The sequence below is a fragment of the Paroedura picta genome, chromosome 4, assembly GCF_049243985.1.
Source record: "Paroedura picta isolate Pp20150507F chromosome 4, Ppicta_v3.0, whole genome shotgun sequence".
NCBI lineage: Eukaryota > Metazoa > Chordata > Lepidosauria > Squamata > Gekkonidae > Paroedura > Paroedura picta.
The window spans coordinates 37,265,949-37,289,284 of NC_135372.1; the positions used below are offsets into that span (position 1 = coordinate 37,265,949).

The 23,336-nt window shown below is 41.7% G+C and overlaps 1 protein-coding gene across 2 annotated transcripts in view; it reads right to left on the reverse strand.

Annotated features, from left to right (window-relative positions):
* Positions 1-20,173, reverse strand: part of RALGPS2 (Ral GEF with PH domain and SH3 binding motif 2) — a 133,146-nt gene extending 112,973 nt beyond the window's left edge. The window contains exon 1 of one of the 2 annotated variants that reach the window (XM_077332475.1): positions 19,936-20,173. The gene's annotated coding sequence lies outside the window, so the exon portion shown is untranslated. The remainder of the gene's footprint in view (positions 1-19,935) is intronic. The other variant, XM_077332476.1, reaches the window with a different exon arrangement.
* Positions 20,174-23,336: the final 3,163 nt, after the last annotated feature.

The following is a 23,336-nucleotide window of genomic DNA, read 5'->3' on the forward strand; positions in this document are numbered from 1 at the left end:
CCCATGACAATGGAACTATATTAATTTCCTCTACCTGCAACTCAGATGACTCACACCCTGCACAGAACACAAAACCGAAATTTTATTTTATGTGTGGGAGAAGATGTTACCTAAGTCAACCCCGTGGTTGTCATGGTAGCCATAAAATCCTGAGACACACTTGGTTTAGCAATGGAGGAGCCCAGAAATTGACACCAAGACCAACTTGGGCAGCTGAAGAAGATGCAGCAAAATGGATGGTACTCAGAATTCCCGAGCCTTTCTCAAAGTCCCAGAGCCAAAAACAAAAGCTCAAAGTTTAGAATGATTGACCAGAAGGACGATTGAGAGAAAGGAAGACCAACACAGCTGCCCCCTCCTTCCAGACCTAGGCTGCTGTTAAGCAGAAAACCCCCTTGCAAAACTGTAATAGCTCAACACTCCTTCCTTATTAAGCTCAAGTCAGGTGTCACTAATGCCAGGTCAGCTTGCTTGCTCAGTCTTGAATTGCAGATGTTTTTTGAGATCAATGATGCAGCGTTCAACAGCAGAACTTTCTAACACCGCGTCATGATGACATCCAGAGGGTTTTTTGGGTTGGTTGGCAACCGGATTGCAGGCTCTTGCTTGCCTTTAAACGTTCTCCTCAACTACTGCTTCACACTCCTGACATCTGAACTACACACACCTTCTCCCAAGCATGCCTCATATATGTCTCCTGACTACAAGCCCCAATAAAACATCAAATAGCAGCAACATTATTAAATGTATAAATTATAATTTAAGCTACAATAGCATCAAATATTTATCATTCGCTTAATGGGTGACCTCAAGCCTACTTCACGGGGGTGTTGTAATGATAAAACAAAGGGATACTCTAAGCCAGTGGATCCCAAACTTATCTGGCCTACCGCCCCCTTTCCAGAAAAAATATTACTCAGTGCCCCCTGGAAATTAATTTTTAAAATTTTTAAATAGCAATTAATACCGGCCAGTGATACCGGCGTGCACCGCTTGGTGTCCAATTACCGAGTAGCCGCGCTGAACGGCATCGGGGTCACGCCATCGGTGCTAGCTAGAGATGGTGACCAGCGATTCTCAAATACGTTAATCCCTACAAATAATGGACCTATTCCAAGTATATGACTGACCTATTTATAGCTGCAGCTGGTGGGGACCGGAGAACCGGTCCATTTCTCTACAAATACTTTACCGGAGAATCGATCGTTTTCAGGCCTAGTAAAAAGGCTTAAGTAGGGATCAGAAAACGGTTATAAATAAATAAATTACCGATAAATAAGTAAGAAATTTTGGTTTTAGACTAAAAACATAATACAAATAAAGGATGACGTTTTATATTTATTGGTATGTTTACGAGCTTGAAAAAAAATGATTCAAAATGATAGTCTTGCTCTTCGGCGGAGAGAATCGAAAGTGCGGAGCGATACTGTCTCATTCTTCGGAGCGAAAAGGTTAGTAAAGCGCATATAATTACAAAATAAATAAATAATAATCACCAATGATAGTCGCATTATTTGTTAGTTAACTTTAACTTGTACAATATCACAACAATCTAACTTACAGTTATATTACGCTGTAATTTTACCCTAATAATTACGGGAAATCTCCTGATTCATAGCATGCTCCAAAATCTGCTGGTAGTACTGCTGCTGCCGTTCCAGACTTTGGCCTTGCGATTGACCAATCGCACGAGTGGCAGTTCTCCGCAGCAATGCTCGTAGTACTCACGTGTTTTGGAACGGCAATTCAATGGCACCGCATGAACAATAGCGCTGCGCAATTGCACATATCTCAATGCAAGTGAGGGAGTATGCTGAAACCGAGCTAATGTCCAGTACGTTGTTCAAAGAAAAATTAAGCGTCATGAGCGGAATACATAAATCAATTTTTCTAAATCTTTTCTTTCTTTTATGCTTTCACCGCCCCCTTACAATTATTCATCGCCCCCAAGTGCACCTGAGGCCCATCACCGCCCCCCTGGATTGCTGCAGCCCCCACCAGGGGGCGGTAGCGCCCACTTTGGGAATCACTGCTCTAAGCTGACATGGTTCCCACTGGGGTGAGATGTGCCCCAGGCATGCAGAAAAATCTGATTTTTTAAAAAAAACTGCAAATTAATGAAAGGGTTAAATTCATAAAATCCCACTGCAATACGTGCTACCATTTGACTTGCATAACTCACCCAGGGCTGGTTACATACAGATGTTCAACAGCAACCACTGTATGAAAGCCAATGTGGTGTGGTGGTTAGAGTTTCAGACCCAAGGAGACACAGATCTGAAGCCCCAATCTGCCATAGAAGTCTTCCGGATGACTTGGAGGCAGTCACATACACTCAACCTGGTCTATCTCATAGCGTCATTGTGAGGATAAGCAGGGTATAAATAATGCAAACACATATCACTGAAGTTGGTGTTACCACCTCTGCTCCCTTTCTAGTGTATTGACAAATTTGGATTTTGTAATTTAAGGCAGAACTGAAACCAATTTGGGGGAATTAAGCTTGGTATCAGGGTAATATGCATTCCCACTTCCATACTTCCACTGACATGCTCACCAAATAAGCTTAAGGGAAGGCAGAACACATGACTGAGCTTAGAATTCTCAAAGTAAGGCTTAGAATTCACTGAGGGAATACAGGGGTACAGCAATTGAAAAGGTAATCAGAGCGGTGCAACTGTTTCAGATAGTCATGCACATTAAGAGTTACATGATACAAGTGAAACAGAAAGCAAAAAAAGAGCTAAGCCTCTGAGTGGGAATTCTTCACCAGGAAATGGTCAAAGGAGAGATTTAAAGAAGGGGAAAGGCTACTTTAGGACAAAAGAGTCTGCTGAGCTGGGTAGAGTACGTCATCTGTTCAGATGATCCAGAGATTCGGCATAGGACTTTAGATAGAGCATCCAAAGATCCCAAGGAAACAGTAACAATATTTGGTAGTTCCAGAAGACTGGGGTGGGCAACCTCTGAGCCAGCAGAGGAGTGAGACTGCATAATTTTGGTTGGCAGAATGGTGACGTTATAGAGGCCAGCACAAAAAAATCATTGTACAGTTTAGGAACTCAGGGTGAATCCAGGATGAGGTTTCCTCATTTTGTGTTAGGAAGGGGGGCTTCGCAGAATGGCGCCAAAAAGTGACTGCCTCTAAGTAGAGGTTTCACTCGTGCCTGAGTCAAGCTGGGAGTAGACATTAAGACAAATATCAGTTAAAGTAATCAAGCCTATCTGGTTGCTTGATTTTGTACTCAAGAAGCCCTTGCTGAAGAAATTACATTGAGAGATCTAGGTGGGTGCCTAGCTTTTGTAAGCCCCATGTCAATGGACAGGCATGCAAATATCCCATCAGTGAATCAGTCTTCTGCCCCAAGTTTTGACCACTCATTAGCACAGCCTGAGGAACACCTTAGCTGCAGATTCTCCTAAGTATGGCCTTGCCAGCCCCAAAAATGTCTGGGAAGGGGGACCCTGGTAACAAGGAGGGACACAATAAAGGTTGATTGGTGGGTGTGAGGGAAGCAAGCCTGGATGTCCCTTATCTGTAGGAAGCAGGGAAAGGTGAAGACATGGGGGCTGCGAGGAGGAGGAAAAGGGAAACAGTGATAGGAAGGAGATACATGGGAAGCTGAGGTCTCCCCCCACAAGTCTTTACAGGTTCCCCACTGTGCAACTGGGCCCAGTAATCCAGGGGATGGGCACTGCACAAAACTTCCCAGGAAATGGCTGACAAGAGACAGAAAGAAGGAAAACTGAAGACTGGGAGGCAAATAATGTAGGCTGATGGAGATAAGGAGAAAAGAAAAAGGAGATAAGGAGATAAGCTATGGGAACTTTCAGGGAAGCAAAAGAAATAGTGGAAATAAATGAGATGCCCTCCCCCTCCACAAGTCATCACAGGTGTCCCACGTAACACCAAAATATTTCCTTGTCTATATGTTGGTCAGTTTAGCCTTAGGCTGAAACCTCTCATTGCGCAAACATCAACACTGGTCCCTTCAGAAAACTCATGAGGGAAGGAAGGAAGACAGAGATGGAACACACTTTTCCCCTCCAGCCTATGGTGACAAGTTCCTCAGCCTCCTTACCACAGCCATTGTTCTCAATGCCCAGGAATAGAGAGCAAGCTCAGTATTACAAAGCACCCATTTATTAATTAAAATATTTATACCCTATCTTTTCTCTCAGATGAAGGCAGCTCAGGGCTCCAGTTGACAGCAAACAGGACACCCACAGTAGGGGAGCAATCAGCAGGGAGCAGCCTGAAAATCATAATCGATATACAGGAATGTAAGAAGGGAAACAATCCTTCAGATATGTGGTCTCCGGGACAGGAGGGACATTAAATATACCTGGAAACAAACTGGTAGACTATGAAACTGCTTAAAAATGGGCAACAGATGTTCCCACTGACTAGCCCCTGTTTGTAACTGAGTTGCTGCAGTCTGTACCAGCTGCAGTTTCAGGGTTGAGTTCAAGGGTAGTCCTACACAGTGTTTATTACAGTAATGCAACTGGGAGGTTATAGAAGAATGGATTGCTATGGATAGATCTGCTGAATCTAAGAGAAAGCTGGTAAACCAGAGGCAACTGCTAGAAGGTGCTCTTGGCCACTGCACCACTCTGCTTTTCAAACAACAAGGCATGCATATTTCTAAAACCCATGACAAATGCTTTGCTGGGTTTTTTTTAATGCACAGCAGGAATCATAGAATCATAGAGCTGGAAGGGGCCATACAGGCCATCTAGTCCAACCCCCTGCACAGTGCAGGATCAGCCCTAAGCATCCAAAAGCATCCAAGAAAAGTGTGTATCCAACCTTTGCTTGAAAACTGCCAGTGAGGGGGAATCTCTGGTAAGTTCTATCTTGCTGGCAAAATACATACATCAATTAATATGTGCTTATTACTTTGTGTCCATTACTGCCAAAAACCCCACAATCCACAAAAGAAGTTGATACAGTGGGTCTCATCTTGCCCTTCCAGAAGTCTATGATACTCGCTGAAATCAGCAAACACAGGTAGGGGGCCTACAAATAAAATGCACCACAGCATACAGGAGAGGTGCAGCTGAAGCAAGGAAAACCAGATGAGTCTCTCCTTCCAACAACAGGAGAGGACATTAATATTGGGAAGATCTTTTGTTTTGTAATTTACTTTTTTTCTTTTGCGTAGCTGCACATATATCAAATCAAATCTTTATTAACAGTCATTTGGACCAATACAAACTGTAATACACATAAATAATTTAAAAGTTGCGAAAGTATGTGAACAAAGACCATAAGATCACATATCTCTGTGTACACATATTATCCTTTCAAGTTAATACGTAATTTAACAGCAGTCGGCTGCACATATATAGAAATTCCCACTTTCTTTGAGGATGGATCCATTTCACTGCTTGACTGACAGACACAGGAAAAGAAAATTCACTAGTAAGCACAGTGATTGTGGTGACAGAGGATGTGCAAAGTATTTATAATTAGTCACCAAGGGTTTTTTTTTTGGTGGGGGAGATATCTTAAAACCTGAATCTTTCACTGACATTCTGCAGAACCAAATAGATATTTAAAAAAAGATTTTGCAGAAGGATTCAGGATTTGATAGTATAACTTTCCCTCTTTTCCATGTGGTATTGCTTCCTTCAGGTTATCCATACATAGCTTCCTTCAGGTTATCCATACAGCATTCGCTGGCAGGGGCTCGTATGAATTGTAGTCCATAGACATCTGGAGGGCCACAGTTTGACTACCCCTGCTCTATAGCAATATTTACAGTATCTTTCATTCCATTCTCTTAAATTTTTAAGATCACTACACTATACCCTCTTTCCTTGACAATTAAAAGGAAACAATACTTGTTTGGGGCCAAGGGGCAACAAGAACACACTGTTTCATCTGCTGCCCTTTTAATCCAGACTATGATTTTCTGCCAATCATGCACAACTCTGTGTGGCGAACAGAAAACATGCCTGCACTCTTGACAAACTCTCTTCCAATCCTTCTAGCAATTCCGGTTATATTTCCATAGTCTTATATATAAACTGTTTAGTAAAAGTTCGCTGTTACTGACTCCAAGCTTTGACTGTTTCAGTGAGTTCACCTGTCATGAAATGCCACATAAATAACTCAAGGTTTCCTTTGTTATTGGAAACGTCTTCTGATATCAATTAAGCACTCATCAGCATAGCAGTAGTGAGAAGGGAAATTTTGCTACCAGCCTCTGATACGAGAAACTGACCAACTCCCAAACATGTCAGAACAGCACCAAACCCTAGGCCAGTTGTTGTGCATTCTGCCAGATAAGTCATTCTTCAGAAACTTCATGATTCATAGGGGCTGTGACGGGACAGTGTACAAACTGCTAGAGAAGAGGCCTTTTTTGTCACTGGGGAGAACTCTACTGAGGTTTCTGTTAGCTCATTATAAGTCCATCTGGAATCCTCAAAAAAAAGTAATAAGGGCTTGCTCTAGATGTGCACACAGTTTAATTCTGGAGGACAGTTCTCATGCTAGACAACCAACCGTATTCTAACATTGTTTGCTTAGAGAAAAAACTGCACTTGTAAATTCAATCCTTACAAGTTCAATGAAAATTACTAACTCTTCAATGCAGAAATCAACAATTCAAATAGATTTATTCCAAGCCCAATAGTCTGATTATGAAACCAACAGCACAACAAACAACATCTTCACCTAAAATACTACCCTTTTGGCTAACAACAAGAACTAGAATCCAAAGAGATCTGTGCACAGATACACAGAGAAGTGAACCTTCCTTTCCACAGAGTGCTGTTCCATAGGGCTTCCTGGCTTTTGGGAGACCGCCACTGGCAGGGGAAAGATAGAAAGCCCTTGTTGTACACACAGGACACCGCTGCACAGTCCCTTGAGTTCTGGCCAAACCTTGAACCAGGAGCAAGAGTTTATGTATCTACACAACTTTTAAACACAGTCTGAGCTGAACAAAATTAATTATTTTAGATATGACACAAACACGAAAAGACTCAACCATATTAAAATAAGAAAGTGCGTGGCATCAGTATTTTCCCTTCAGACCAGGGGTAGTCAACCTGTGGTCCTCCAGATGTCCATGGACTACAATTCCCATGAGCCCCTGCCAGCGTTTGCTGGCAGGGGCTCATGGGAATTGTAGTCCATGGACATCTGGAGGACCACAGGTTGACTACCCCTGCTTTAGACTATACACATCTCAATGGCTAAACTGCAATCGATTTCATCTCAGGAGTTTCACCATGCAACATGTTCTTTTGATCATTGCCCTGACTATAATGATGAACAATGATTTGGCCAGTTTGGTCAGGCATGTGTCATTCGTGGAGATATTTGTCTGCTGATGAAGCCTTCAATGGACGCTCCTGAACTGCATCCGCCAATGGTGAGTTATTGGACCCCCATTGTCTGGGACTGTCTTGTCCATTCAGTGTACAATGACAGCTAGAGTATAATGGCAGTGTACCAACAACATGTGGAGTCCTGGATAATTACAGGCCAGGTCCTAATCTACCTTTGCAAAGGAAAGGAAAGGTTCTTCAGAGAGATGTATAACTAGAGAACTCCTGATGCTATTTAAACGCTGACCACCCAGTCCTATTTTAATATGGTTTCAGGCCTGGTTATGAGAATGCATTTTGTTTGTATTTATTATATCCAATTTTCTCCCCAACTAGGACTCAGTGGTTAAACTGGATGAAACGGCCCTTGATTACTTTTTTTAGAAAAGATCCAAGGAAAAATGTTATTTTACTGGTTTTCATAGATCTCTCGGCAGATGTCAGTACCACATTGTCTCCTGCTTCAGGACTACTTTTCCAGAAGAGAGAACTGGGAGGGAAGATTCATCACCACAGTTGTTCCAGCCCTTCCTGGAGGACAGGTTAGATTGGGTGGTGACGAGAGATTTTTTTTTGCACAGAACAGCTACCATATGTGGCTCTTTAGGGTTCTGTTTCTCTCTCCCATGTTGCTTAACATCTACAGCTAACAACACAAAGAGTTCATTCAAAAATTCCAAGTGCAGTGCAGACAGCTTTATTTCTCCTTTATTACAACAAATCGAAGTGAGGCAGCAGAAGAGCTGAACCTACAATCAGTAATGTGCTCAATAAAAGTGAACAACCTAGACACCAATCCAGGTAAGGCAGATGACAGTGGCAGATTCAATGGACTGCCTTGCTTGGGAAATTCCTACTGCAGACAGGATCATATGTTTCCTGGAAGATCCGTCTAAGGGTTATCCTGGGTCTAGCTTTATTTCTGGAATCCCAGCACCCAAGCTGCTTGTTACCAGTTTCAGCTAATGCACTGCCACTGCAACAGCACTGGTTACTCGGTAATATCTTGGAAGCTTCCAGATCATCTGAGGCTACCCTTGAAAAATATCCAGAAAATTAGACTAGAAGGAAATTGGTTTTTATATCCTGCTTTTTACTACATGAAGGAGTTTCAAAGCAGCTTACAATTGCATTCCTTTCCTCTTCCCACAACAGACATCCTGTGAGCTAAGTAGGGCTGAGAGAACTGTGACTGACCCACGGTCAACCAACTAGCTGTATGTAGAGGAGTGGGAAATCAAACCCAGTTTTCTGCTGCTCTTAACCACCAAGCCATGCTGGCTCCCTAGTTCTAAATACTGCCACTCATCTTCAGCTTGGAGGAATCATATGAAAAAGCAATATATATGTGCTAGAACAACTCTACTAGTTGCAGATATAGTCCCAGACACAATTCAGTGTTGTGATTTTAAAGCCCTTGGTGGCCTGCACCCAGAATGTCTTATGGAGCCCCTCCCCCCATTTTATAATCTCCCACAATTTGAAAACAGCCAATGAAGAGCTAATTAGGGATGCAAGATTGGCATCTATCAGAAGTTGAGTTTTCTCAGTAGATGTTCTGATATTGTGGAACTCTCTCCTCGAAAGTTCGCCTGGCTTCATCCCTTGCTTTCTTCAAAACACAACTCTTCCAGGAAGCCTTTAGAGCTCCTAATTGAGACACCAGTTCTGAGGCTGGCCTATTATTAAAAAAAACTCTATTTGATTGATTTTTCATTTGTTTTGTGTTTTATTTTTGCAAACAACTCTGGAACTATTTGTACAGAAATTGTTAAATACACAGTGGAATCGCTTTTTTAATGTTATTTTTATTTATTATGTTTATAGTCTGGGACTAGAGGAGAATTCTAGAGTACAAAAATGCAACCATACAGTATAGAACACTGAATGAACAATGCACAAGGACAGGGGGTACAAAATTAAAAAAAAAATAGTATGAACAGCAAACTCCTATCAATATTCACCTTTCTTTCTAAATGTTGTCTATCAAAATCTATGCAAATAGGCCTTATGTTGAAACAGCGCTTATTCTGCCTCCTATCTGCCTTAATTAAAGGATTCATTTTAGCTCCTACAACTTTGTAAGTATCTATAGTTGTTTTTACAAATATTTTATCAAGTTACTAGATACTAGATCTGAGCCATTAATGGATGTTCTGGGGTGCCTGTAAGCAACAGCAAGATATAAACCATCACGACACCATAACAGTTTTGCTGTTCCCTCCAGATTAAAATTCAGCTCTTTGTCAGTTATGCTAATAAATATAGTATGCCAAAGACAGACTTATGCATGTTTATTTGCTATTATAATGTCATTATAAAAACTATTAATTCTGAACACTATTTTATGTGAAGGGCATTTTTTAAAACTCACGGACTGGGAGGTAGGTAGGGGTCGATTTAGGTGCATAGACTCTTGCTTAGCAATATATCCTGTGCCTAAAGTAAGGTGATTGCTTCTTTGCAACATTCCTGTTGTTATGAATCATCGTTCATTATAATTATCTTTACCTTTTTGTTAAAATTATAACATTTACTGCCAAGACACTTTTTGGCCCACTGCCCCAAAATTGAGGGTTTTTAAGTTTAAAAAAAAGCAGTTACGTATGAATAGTTACTTAGATGATTCTCAGAACCAGGAGGATGTTATGAAGAAATATCTAACAGAGTGTCCAAATGAAGGAACAGCTGTCACTTCAGTGACTCATTCCTTCACACGAAGGGAAGAACATTTAGATCAACGGGTCAGGCTTTTTCCATACAATAGTACATTTAAGTCTAATACTTCCAGAAAGAGGAAACATATTAGAACCTTGGCTAACTTCTCAACGATTTAAAAAATATTTCTTGCAAGATGATTTCTAAAATAATTGGAAAATGGCTCATTCTGGAGGGCTAGACTTATTATTTTAGTCTGATCTAGAGCATGCCAAACTGTGACCATATCTGTCTTCTCCAAGAAGTGCCCACTGCTGTCCCATCCTAAGCAGAAGGCAGTCCTAGCTCCTGCTACTTGACTATCTACAAGCAAGGTATGGTCCTGATACTTCAGAGGGGGTACTCACATCCTGAATCAACAGACATTCCAGCCAACAAGCCTTTTGTTCCTTGTCCAGGACTGTATTTGGATGCTGCTTCAGGAGATCCACCGCCTCCTTAGAAGTGGATGAAAATGGCAGACCACCAAATATTGTCAGTATTCTGGTGACACTGCAATCCCAAACTCCTAACTCATTCCTCTAGCTCTTTTATGTATAGATTTAAATATATTATAAAAGATGGAGGAGACAAGATGGAATAATGTAACAGTATGCAGAGGAATAAAAAGTCACCAAAAAGGTTCTAGAGAATCAATAGGAATACACAGATATCCTTTGTGGAGAAATGGGCTTGCGAGCATTCATTTCTGCCCTGTGCATGCATGTTCAGTTTCTCTCTTACACAGCACATCTGCAAATGCAGCAGACTGAGCAAGGCTGAAAGAACAGGTGATGAAAACAAACCCTCTAATCCCAGACTTACATATCACCAAAGATGGTAATAAGAGATGGGCTACTTAATTCTTGAAGCTGCAAGCATTTAGAAACCAAAGTTCTTTATACCCTACACCCTGCCTTTAGGAGGCCCTGACAACTTCAGTTATTCATTTGGCCAGATTCCTGAGAATACGCTCAGTGGCTAAGCAAATCCTCTGTATCCGATGTGGTGATGCAGCATTTAGGAATAATTATGTCCACAAAATGTTCACTCCTCATCTTGAGGGCCTGTTGCTATTTGAAACAGCTCTACCAGTTAGCACTAGGAGCATGATGGTAGGACAAAAGTTATCTTTCTTCACTAAACAACCAGACTGATTAGAATCTGTCGTATGTCTGCGGCAAGACTAGTTTTGGCTAAGAACTGGAAATCACCAGAGATCCCAACTACTGACTTACGGTTGGGTAAACTTGCAGAATTAGCTAAAATGGCAAAACTTACTTGGTCAACAAAAGACCAAGGGAAGAATTCCAGGGGCAGTGGAGCTTCTACTTGGACTATGTTACTAAATGAAGCTTGGAGCAAGCAAAGAAAAGGGACTATGGGGGGTTGAGGGATGGGGGTATACTGTAACCAACATATATTTCTCTTTTCTGTATAACTTTATAAAAATTAAAAAATTCCGTTAAAAAAAAGAATCTGTTGTATGTCCTTCACTAATATTAATCAAGCCATTGTTACAGCCACTTCATATCCAGCAGCTCCTTTGTAAAACGTGGAGCTGAATGAGCAAGAGAGAGACTTCAGTGCAATTATGATATCTACTGATGACTACGGTTCTTGAGGACCACTAGGAACATCTCTCAAACTGTCCAGAAACCACCCAGATTCATCCCCAGATTCCACAATCCTACGGAAGGGGTACAATACCTAAACCTAATAATGGTATAAACGTGAAGAAACTACTGAACAAGGAATAGATGATCTGTCATCTCCCTTGTATTCCAGAACAGAAAACAAAAAACAGATTGATCGTGTCCTTGTTGACAGTGATAGACCAGCTGTAACTAGAACAGGCTCACTGGTTGTCATGGCAGCTATGAAATCTTAACTTGAACCAGATAAGGGGGCTGTGGCATGGATGCTGGTTCCCAGTACAATTAATTCAATATCACCAATCTCAAAACCACTTGCTCAAGCACTGGGCAGCAAGATTAGTGATCTATCAAGAGAATCATACATTTGCCCTGAGTCCGACACCAAAGCAAATACTCAGAATTTGTTCTCTCTGCTAGAGAGAATAAAAAGAGCTATTTTTCTGAACCCTGCTTTTTTTACTTCCCAAACGAGTCCCAGAGCGGTTTACAACTACCTTCCCTTCTTCTCCCCACAATACACACCCTGCAAGATAGGTGACTGTGAGAGAGTTCTTAGAGAAGAGTTGGCTTTTATATCCCACTTTTCACTATTCAAAGGCATTTCAAAGTAGCTTACAATCACCTTCCTTTCCTCTCCCCACAACTGACACCGTGTGAAGTAAGTAGGGCTGAGAAAGCTCTGACAGGACTGTTCTGTGAGAAGAGCTCTAACAGGACTGTGACTAGCCCATGGTCACCCAGCTGGCTGCCATGTGGAGCAGCAAGGAATCAAAGCCAACTCTCCAAATTACAGACCACCACTCTTAACCACTACACCAAGCTGGCTCTCTGCAACTAGCTCAAGGTCACCCAGCAGGCTTCTTGTGAAGGGATAGGGAATCAAGTCCAGTTCTCCAGAGTAACCACGACACCAAACTGGCTTTTCCATGGCAAGGCAGATGGAATCCCAACAGATCACGGTGACAGCCGCCCATACACATTCAGCGCTTCTGGAGCATGTCACCAAGTTGATTTAGTATACACACACTGGCCAATAAGCCTTGGGTTTTGTTGAACTGGTGCATAGAAGGGGGAGATAGTCACTAATCAATTCACTTACAGTCTCATAGAATTCTCATATTCTGGCACTCAATTATACATGCACATTAGGCCCCAGGCACAAAATGTGAACCAAATGGACTTCTATGTGTAATGAAGGCTGATCTACCAAGCATGTTGGCTCAGTCAGCTTCAGTTTAGCTCAAGGAATGTAAATAAAACACTGCGTCTGTTTGAGATGTTTCTTCTGAAACCTAAAATAATTATGCATTTGGGCATGTTTTCCTTACTGAAAGGCCTGAAGTGTACCTCTGACAAATGTAAACATTTCCATGAAGCAAAATTTTAAACCAGCCAATAACAAAATTAATTGAAACTGTAGTCCATACTCTATACACTTAATGTGGAGTATGTGCTTGGGAGACCTAGTCCTCCAAGTACGAGGAGAACACACAGAGACAGAGGGACAGCAGAGTACATCAGATTTGCAGTTCTGCCTTTTCCACTTCTGCTCTAGCAACTAAAATGAGCAGAAATGTCACTATAGGAAGAATGCATGAAATCCTTCTAAAAGGGACCCTTGTACACTTGGACTTTCCTTCATTTTCTCCCTCAAAACTTTAAGAACAGGAATGCCAAATCAAACTTGTTTCCACTGTTTACATTCGATGCCACAGAAAGTTGTCTTAATGGGAGTAAATGCTGGAAAGGTTCTACCAAAGACTGTAAGAATCTCAGATCCCTCTACTATGGTACACATGGTATGCAAGTACCACAGAAATATTCACTTTCCCCTTTCTTGCTCTAGGGATTTTAAGTAAAGACTACAGAAGCCATCTGGACCACTAGGAGATCAAAGATTACCAAATGAAAGGACACGGCAGCCAAAACACATTCCTAATTTACTGCAGTAGCAAAGACTAAGCCATTGTGTAGATCTCTCTTCAAGCAAATATGAGCACTTTATCTTGCCTGTAAAAGCCCCCACTGCCCTGTTGTCAGTCTCCATCCAGGGACTAGTCAATGTTCTATTAGGTATAGCAGTGCCCTAAAGCTATGAAGACACCCTTTTTACTATCAATCATTACCACCATTGAGGACAGACAATGCCGTAGCTGCTAAGGTAGAAGCTGCACTGCATCCTTTTTCTTTCCGAGTAGTCTCTTTTGCAGAATCCTAACAATTTACAAGAGGATCAGACTCTGTATTTGAAGACAGCAAGGAAGTTCAGATTACTATAGTCTGTTCAGTTTACAGTGAAACATTAACAGCCATGAAGAGGCTGAGTTCTACAGAAGCAAAACAATCAGTGAGATTTGCAGGAAGCACTATTACACTTTTGAATACACTGCCTGGCTATATAAAACATCTAGCCAAACTACAGTTCACCCAACACATGAGACTGGAGAAAGCATTTTAACTATTATAGCCCGTGTGATGTAGTGGTTAAAAGTGGTGAACTAGTGCACTGAAAGTCCATGACTGGAATGTCTGAATAATTTCTACATTGTCTATATTGTCAGTGTGAGCTTCAACCAATTGTTTTCATCATGGGAGTTTTATACAGGCGATGTAGACATTTGGGAGTGGCGGGTAAGAAATTGAATAAATAGATAAATAGATAAAATAGATAAATAAATAAAATAATATAATGTTTTATGTTGCATAAAACATTTTATTTTTTATTTTTTTGTTTTTTTATTTTGCCTCCAAGCAAAAATAAACAAGAATCAAGTTTGATATTAAGGACTTTATTTCATATAGTAATTGCAGTCCACAATAAGGGTCCATTTTCCTGGTGTACATCCTTTACCACGGATCACTTCCTATCGTTGCTAGGAATGATAAAACATGCTGATAAGATGACAAAAACTTAAAGGTGACCAAGACGATACACAAGAGGTCGAGTGCTTCTGTATACCTCTTATGGCAGGGGTAGTCAACCTGTGGTCCTCCAGATGTTCATGGACTACAATTCCCATGGCTCACGGGAATTGTAGTCCATGAACATCTGGAGGACCACAGGTTGACTACCCCTGTCTTATGGGGCAATGATAAATGCAGAGAAATCTTCTGAGCCACTCTTGCACCAGCACAAAGCCACCCAACTGAGCTATTCGCAGCAGTGATGGGGTCTTTTTAACTCTGCCCCAGGGATGTAGACTAAGAAAGCGCACTGCGGCATTTTTCACATAAAAATCACTTGCACCCAACCATGATTTGGACACCTCCAGTTCAACAATCCAGCCTCAGAACATTCCTTGATCTTTTCCTAATCATCAGTATTTCAATGAATTCCAGTAAATGCAGCCCAACAATGTCGGCAACCTCTTGCTGTAGCCCAGCTGTCCTTCTCATTGCTCAATCCTTAGCCGTCTTGATTTTAAGTAGAAATTCATCCATCAATCAAATTTGATTACATTCATGGAATTACCCAGACATGATCAGGGAGACACCCATGCCAGCACTCCAGGGTGCACATCTATTCTGGTGGCAAAGTGTTCTGATTGGTATGCAGGATTTCTCCAGGTTTTCCTAAATGACTAATTAAACTTCTCTAAAAAGCTTCCATACCATCAATGACAGTGTGTCCATCTGAACTCATTGGCTATGACTAACACGGACAAAGGAAACACCGTACTCTGATGGTGCCTTTCCTACTTAGCTAACAAAACTGGGGGTTAGGCAATGTGCTCAAGTCGCTATATAGACCAGGGGTAGTCAAACTGCAGCCCTCCAGATGTCCATGGACTACAATTCCCATGAGCCCCTGCCAGCATTTGCTGGCAGGGGCTCATGGGAATTGTAGTCCATGGACATCTGGAGGGCTGCAGTTTGACTACCTCTGATATAAACTACATAAACTCCTTTTCAAAGGAGACATACTTATTCCAACAACTAATCTGCCAAAAATCTACCCAGCCTCATACACTATCACAGATATTCAGAAAAGACACTTTAATCAAAACTCAGAAGCATTCTGTATTACTTAGTCACAGAAAAACCAAGTACAAAAGCAAGAACAAAATCAGAAACACTTCAGCTTTTTCATGCACTGAACATGGAGCTGCTCTGTACTGAGTCAGATTATTGGTCTTTCAAGGCCAGTATTGCTGATACTGACTGGCAGCTGCTCTTCAGGTTGTCAGGGAGAAGTTATTCACGTCAGCATCAGTATTTAGAAGGCAGACTTTCTCATTTTTTTTTACTGTTGAGAAGCCCAGAAACATTCTTCAGGCTTCAAGAAACCCTGGAAGTTATATGGCCACATCACCTGATAAATGTCTAATGAATATTAAAAAATTAATTAATTAACTCCCACTCATTTGAGAAACCCTTGCAGGGCCATCAAGAAATCTGGGACATCCTGAATGCAAGGCGAGTGCTCTGCCACCGAGCCACAACTTCACCCTTAAATGTCTACTGGGGAAATTTGATTTTTCCTATGTATTGTTGTTTACATTCTGCTTACAGATCAACCATCCTAGTTTATTCCCCCAAACGTCACACATATAACACATACACACCCTAGAAGAAGCTCTTCATACTATTATCCACTCTGAATATGACATTCCATCCTGGAATTCCTTATTCTACAGTGGCTCAGAAAGTTCAATTACCAGAAAAATCAACATACTAATTCCACTACTCAACCATTATGTAACCACCTGGTCTGGACTGCCTCCTCCCATAACGTCTTGTCCAGACATTAAGGTAATCTTTGTGGGTTCTCCACTTTTCAAAGAAGACATGGTTGACAACAGCGAGCATGTATACCTCCTCTGTCGTTGCCCCCATCTCTCCCATTAAAGGGCCATGCATTCTCCTTTTTGTAGTAGTTAAAGACATTTAAAAAGGCTTCACTAAGTATTTTAAGCTCCTTTAGTTTTGCATGCATTATAATAACTTGCTAACTATAGCTTTTTTGTATCTTTTATTGATGGTATTTTACTGTAAGCCACCTTGAGAACACAGAAAGTAACTAGGGTCTTTATCCTGGAGTAATACAGAATTTCCTTAAATCTGTATCATCACTATCAGTAACTTCTTACCTTGAAAAACTGGTGATAGATTTTCTTAATAATTTAAAATGGTATGACATTTTAAAAAACATGCATAAAACACCAGAGAGGGAGAATTCAATCTTGTATCATTCTAATTCATTAAATGAATGTGCTTATAGAGCCTACTTTTCCTCTTACTTACTGGAGACAAAAGAAATGAAATGGGCTAAACTTCAATCCACATACCAACCATCCTTGTAAAATATCTGGAGCCTCCGTGGCCCACCTATGGTCCAAACGTGAAAGAAAACTGATACAAAATCCCACTGCCTTTCATCATAATTCTAGAAATAACTATACTGTTTTGCTACTTTTCAGCAAAAAGAAAGGTTCTTGTGCTAACTTGATGACTAGCTGATTTATTATGGTACAGACTTGCATGGACTGGAGCCCACTTGTACAATGCATGACATATATCAATTAACATATATATCTACATGGGAACAGAGAAATAGGAAACTGCAAACATGTTGGGCCAAAAGGCAGTGAAATCCAAAAGATAGATAGATAACTCTATGTAAAGCTCAACCGTATAGAAGAGAAGCATAGTGACCCTTTACAACAGCAGTAACAGGTGACAATAGTCTTGCTAGATTTGCTAAATTAAGTTAATCCCAATTTAGCCCTAATTTGATAGCAGCAAACATCCTGATAAATTCCAGTTCGGATTGCTAAATTAGAATTTTCCCCATGAAATCTAATTCAGCAATTAAGGCTAATTCACTACGTTATACACCTTTAAGACCCACAAAGTTTTATTCAAGGTATGAGCCTTCATGTGCAGACACACTTTTTCAGATACGATGTCTAAAATAAAATTGTGTTGGTCTTAAAGGTGCTACTGGACTCAAAATTTGTTTGGCTGCTTCAGACCAACAAGGCTATCTGCTTGAATCTACTTTATACACAACTGAGTTTCATGTGAAACTATCACTGTCCATACCTCTTGCACTTCACTCCATTTTGACGCTACCGTTTTCTTTCTCATGCAGTCACAGCTGGCAACGTTCTCATGAAAACACAGCTGGCATCTGATGAAGCACTTAAAAGCTTGTGCCACAATAAGTCTTTAAGATCTCACAAGAGGTTTTTTTTGAGGGGGGGTAAAGTCTTATTGGTACTTAGCTGCCCTATGCTTGATAGAGGGCATGTCTCTTCTGCACTCCTTTTCATTCTTCTTGCATAACCCACCCACAAGCCCACACACCAGATGTGCAAAGGCAAAACAGGGCGTCTGTTCCAGTAACAGACCCTCTATTAGCTTCCTTGTTCCTTTTTAAACTGCCCAACCATGCAGAGAAACAAAACACAGCATGCAAGACTTTTTGACAGGGCGCAGTCTTGTTGAAAAGAGCCTTTCCCTGTAGGCCTCTGCTACAGAGCATTTCCAGCTCTCACCTGCACCATTCTAGAGCTGATGATCCCTAAAAGCTGTATGGCACCCATGACAACACTGATTCCTTAACCCCTTGGTAGTCTGCATGAGGAAACTAGAGATTCCAAATTAGGTGGCATTAGTCCTTCAGGGAAACAATATTCCAGGCACTGTACAACAGGCACCAAGTCAGGATCATGAAAAGCAGTCCATCATGAAAAGTGAGAACAGACAATACATTATTAGAAACTTGTTTAAGAGAATGCAGTTGGTCTTGTTTCCCCCCCCCCTTAGTTTTCTGGGACCACCAGAACATCTACAGCTGTCTATTAAGTATCAGCAACAGGTGGGCTCATAGTGCAAACCCAGCCTGCTGACAGTATCCAAGGAACCCTAGCAGGTCCTGTGGTAGGTCTAAAGGGAGTAGAGCTCAGTAGAAATTCACCTATCTCATAGCAATCTATAGTAAAAAGGCAAAGAAGGCAATTAGCACTTTTGGTTCTGAGTTGCTTACACCTTGGTTAAGTATTAGGAGGACTAAGTGCACTTAGAGGAAAATTGACACTTTGTCCCCATTATGATGCATGAAGAATTGCTAATACCTTCCAAAGACATTAGGCAAGTAAGTTTAATTACTTAAGCTGTGAACACCACCTCTGGCTTGGAAGAAGTGGCATACATATCATTCTAAATTGATAAACGGTGTGAGGGGGATGCGGCGAAGCATTTATTAGTTCATTCACACTCAAAGGGTTCTGAATACACGCATACTTGTGTCTATGAAACATATAGCTCAAGGGAAGCAGCACTCCACCTTTCCTCCACAGCAAGGTGACAAAAGGGCCAATTCCAGAGATGTCTCCAGCAGCAAAACAACAACAATGAAGAGCCCTGTGGCTCCTATAAAACAATTTATTTACTGTGGTACAGGATTGCAGAAGAAACCATTCATTTTGTCACTGAATGGTTACCCAAGTAGGCAGATTATTATGGATACATACTTCTCTACAGAGTAAAGAAAGGAATACAAGGGTGCTTCTGCCCCCGCCCCCCAAAAAAGGGTTACCCTATTTCAAAGTATCAAGCCCTTTGCCAAACATATCGAGACTAAATGTTTGATAGTCAAAAGTCGCTTATTTTCAGCCCATCGACAAGGGAGTATTTAAGAAGGTCTACAGGCGTTCAACAGAATAGTACTCGTAGTGGGCGCTAGACCCCCGTCCTTTGCGTGTAAATTAAAGCCCTAAACAAACGGATCTCGAAAGACCAGGGCACTTTTGCAATCCCCAACTCCCTTCCTATCAAGGCTTTATCGGAGCACGTGCTCGCTGGGGAGGGGAATGAGTGGGTGGGGAGGGTCCCCAGCAAAATGCTGTCTCTTTCCCCCCCTCCCTCCCTCCCAGGTCAAGGCGGGGCTGCTCCCTAGGAACCCCCCCCCCCCCAACTTCCTTAGGGAAGCGTGAGCCGCATCGCGCCCCAGCAGCACCCGCAGAGGCGCTGAGAGAGGGGCTCGGACCACGCGCCGCCACCCGAGCCAGCGAGAAGGGACCGGGTGGAAGGAGAAGGGCGGGCGGGCGGGCGGGCGGGCGGGCGGGGGGGGGAAGAGCCCGGTTCCTCGGAAGGGCCTGGGCGAAGCGCCCAGAGGGGCGGCCAACCCACACACCACGCACCACCCCGTCCACACAAACACACACATACACACACACACACACACACACACAGAGTCACCATGGCGCCCGCGCTCTCCGCTGCTCACCTGCTGGCGGGGGAGGGAGAGGCGAGGTGAAGAAAGAAGGCGAAGCGCGGGCTGCCGTCCGCCTCCCTGGCCCTCAGCCGCCGTCGCTCTCATTCAGCACCGGCAGCGGCTTATGCGCAAGGGGGGGGGGAGAGGGGAGGAGACGGAGGAGGAGCGTCTCCCACCCAATACACACACACGCCCTCCCGCGGAAGATTGTGAGTGTGGTGGAAGAGGGAGGGAAGAGGGGAAGGAGCGCATGCGCATTCCAGGAGCGCCTGGAATTCCGTTCGCCGGGAAGGGGAAAAGCGCGCAGGCGCGCCGCCGAAACCAACCGAGGCCTCTGAGGCAACAACCCCGGGGGGAGGAGGGGCGGGCGCGTGTTTACCGGCGGCGGGTGGGTTGGGTGCGCGCGCCGTCTCTTCGGTTGGACGAGCCTGTTTAACGGACTCAACGTTTCGCGCTCCCGAGATTGGAAAGACCCCCCCCCCCAAGGCCCGACTCCGTTAATTCTAATGGGCGCCGGGCGGGGAGGAGTTGTCAAGTTGCCATTGCATCGTGTGATACATAAATGTCAACGAAGAAATGCGCTGTTTATGCCTGTTTTGTTTGGAAATAAAAGTGAAAAAATATAAACGTACCTTAAAGACTCGTATTTGTTTTTGCAAATTTCAAAAAAGTTACTTAACGGGGCTACTTAACCACCAGCTGTGGAGAAGATGCTCACTCATAAAAAATACGCAGATCTTTTCCACATGCTCAGTACAAACTCTTCATTAGCTTAATTTTTTTCAATTCAGTTTTTGTTGTTACACTCTTAGACCAGCAATAGGCATTTGCAAAATAACTCAAAATAACTCAGCACAATGGATCCGGATGTGAGAAATTGTCTCAGTAACATTAGCGCTACATGGGCAGCAACATAGCTCCATAGGCCAGTGTTTGAGTTTTCCATAAAGTACAGCAGATGGGAAGGTGATTTCGGGAAAAAGCCTATCTCAATTTTGCAGAAGTCATGGAATTCCTGTCCATGATTTTAGGGAACAGTACAACTTTGGTAGAAATGCCAGCTCACTCTGGATTTCAATATCAATGAGGCGCTGATTGACCAGGAACTTGGCCTTTCTTAATCCCACCTCCAGAAGTTGCTGTGGATTTAGGCCAGCTTGGTGCAATAGTTAGGAGTGATGACTTCTAATTTAGCGAGCCAGATTTGATTCCTCGCTTCTCCACATACATCCAGCTTGGTGACCTTGGCCTTGCCACAGCACTGATAAAGGTGTTCTGATGGAGCAAAACAGCCTCACCTCCCTCACAGGTTGTCTGTTGCGGGGAGAGGAAAGGGAAGGAGAATGTAAGCCACTTTGAGACTCCTGGTAGAAAAAAGCAGCATAGAAGAACCAACTCTTCTTGTTTTTGTTCTTATTCTTTTTAATCACCTTAGTAGACCATATCATACATGGCACAACCTAGAGAAAGGAAGGAATTAGTCCAGTTGAGTTTTGGTGCATTTTAATCCAGTAATTAATGATGATGAGACAAAATTTTGTTTCTACCTTGCACAGACCACCCTCCTGCTTAAGCACAGCATGGGCTGTGCCTTTGTGGGAATTACATGTTGCCCTAAGAAAGCCCAATTGAATTCTCTCCAGTGCACTGAAGTTATTGAATGGACCTAATTGGTCCTCATAAGTAAATTGGGCTAAAGTTTTAGCAGTATATAACTTGATTGCAGCCATAATAAATGCAATTTCTTTTGATCTAAAAAAATCTAAGTATTGCATTTATAATTCTTTGAGCAGATTGCATTATAGTTTGTATGTGAATTGATTGTTTTCCATTATATTGGTAAACTGTTCCTAGATATTTAAAGCACTTAACCTGCTCAATACGGTTCCTATTAATCTGTCAGGTAAATTTTCTACATTTGTTGTTTAAATGCATTATTTTTGTTTTTGAATAATTAATAACATATGCCTTTAGGCTAGTAGAGACAAAGATCACCAATCCCCCAAAGGGCCTTCCTCCCCCTTTAAATTTGGCACAGCAGTTTATTATAGCATTAAAATTAAGAATATCATTCATGTGTCTTGCAGAAATACTACATCAAATTGGGAGAGCTATTCCATGATAGGAAAGAGATGGATTGTCAATTTGTTTCGTCTATTATCTCCAGTATTCCTTCAATGTCTTTAAAAATACAACCAAATTCAAATTCAAAAAACCTTTAATGGCATATAAAGACAATGTCTATATAGAAGTAATTAATATTTAATTAGTTATTAATAATGATTACATAATCTAAGATAAATAAATGAAGTAAAATACGTAATAACCAATTATACATTCCTCCATAGAATGCTCAGTAATCAGTAATTTATAGCAACGGTAAATGCCCATGATCTAGAATTATTTCTTGCATAGCCAATTATCCTTTTGTATCACAGCCACCAATAATTTGGCTAATAATTCTGTTATTTCTGGGGACTTATCAGCTAGTGATTCTATTGAGTGATTCTGTCTATAGGGCCAGAAGGGTTTACAGTGATAGAAACAATAAATTGATGTCTGAGCATACAATGCAACAGGCAATAAAATAAAATATGCGATATAAATATGCAAAGTCTTATTAATCTGCTCCACTGTCATGCTTTTATGCTCACTAAAAATACAACCATTGTAGGATTTAGGCATTCTGATATTGCCATTGATGGCTTCAGAGTCATTATGGTCAAATACTCCAAATGACAGGCAATCTTGGAGGGTTCTACTCATCCTGTAACTCCATAGTTTCTGAGGAGATACTAGCATCCATACTATTAGTAGATGAAATGGAATCTGTAGTTTGCAGTGATGTTACCCTCTTAGATCTCTGGAGTCTAAATTTCACCCAGTATATCATGTCCATGATTCCTGTCTGCTCTGATAATGGTAAAGTGGCAAAAGAGTCAATTGAATCCTCTTTAATGAGTTCTATAGGACACGTAGAGATGATATGTGGAAGAGTGGAAGAATCTGCCCAGTCCATCAGATCTTGATATTTATTATTATTTATTTATTTATCATACTTATATACCGCCCTCCCCGGAGGCTCAGCTGGAATGGCTGTGTTTGATTTGTCATTAATTACAGATGTCATAAGGTATCAAGGCAGGTATAATTATATTTAAAAGGCACATAGGAAAAATCCCATTGGATTTTTGTTGGAGTAACTGCGATGGTATCTAGGAGGTCTTGAAAATGAGGAGAACTTTGCATTGTTGAGCAAAGAAATTAAATGTTTTGCAGGATGTCAAATCAATGTGTCCAACATGTTCCTTGTTTCAAAAAGCTTGATGTTTGGCATCCCACAGAGGAATGTGACCATTAAAATGGTAAATGGTCAAGGCTATTTTATGAGACTGAAGAGCTAAATTCCATGT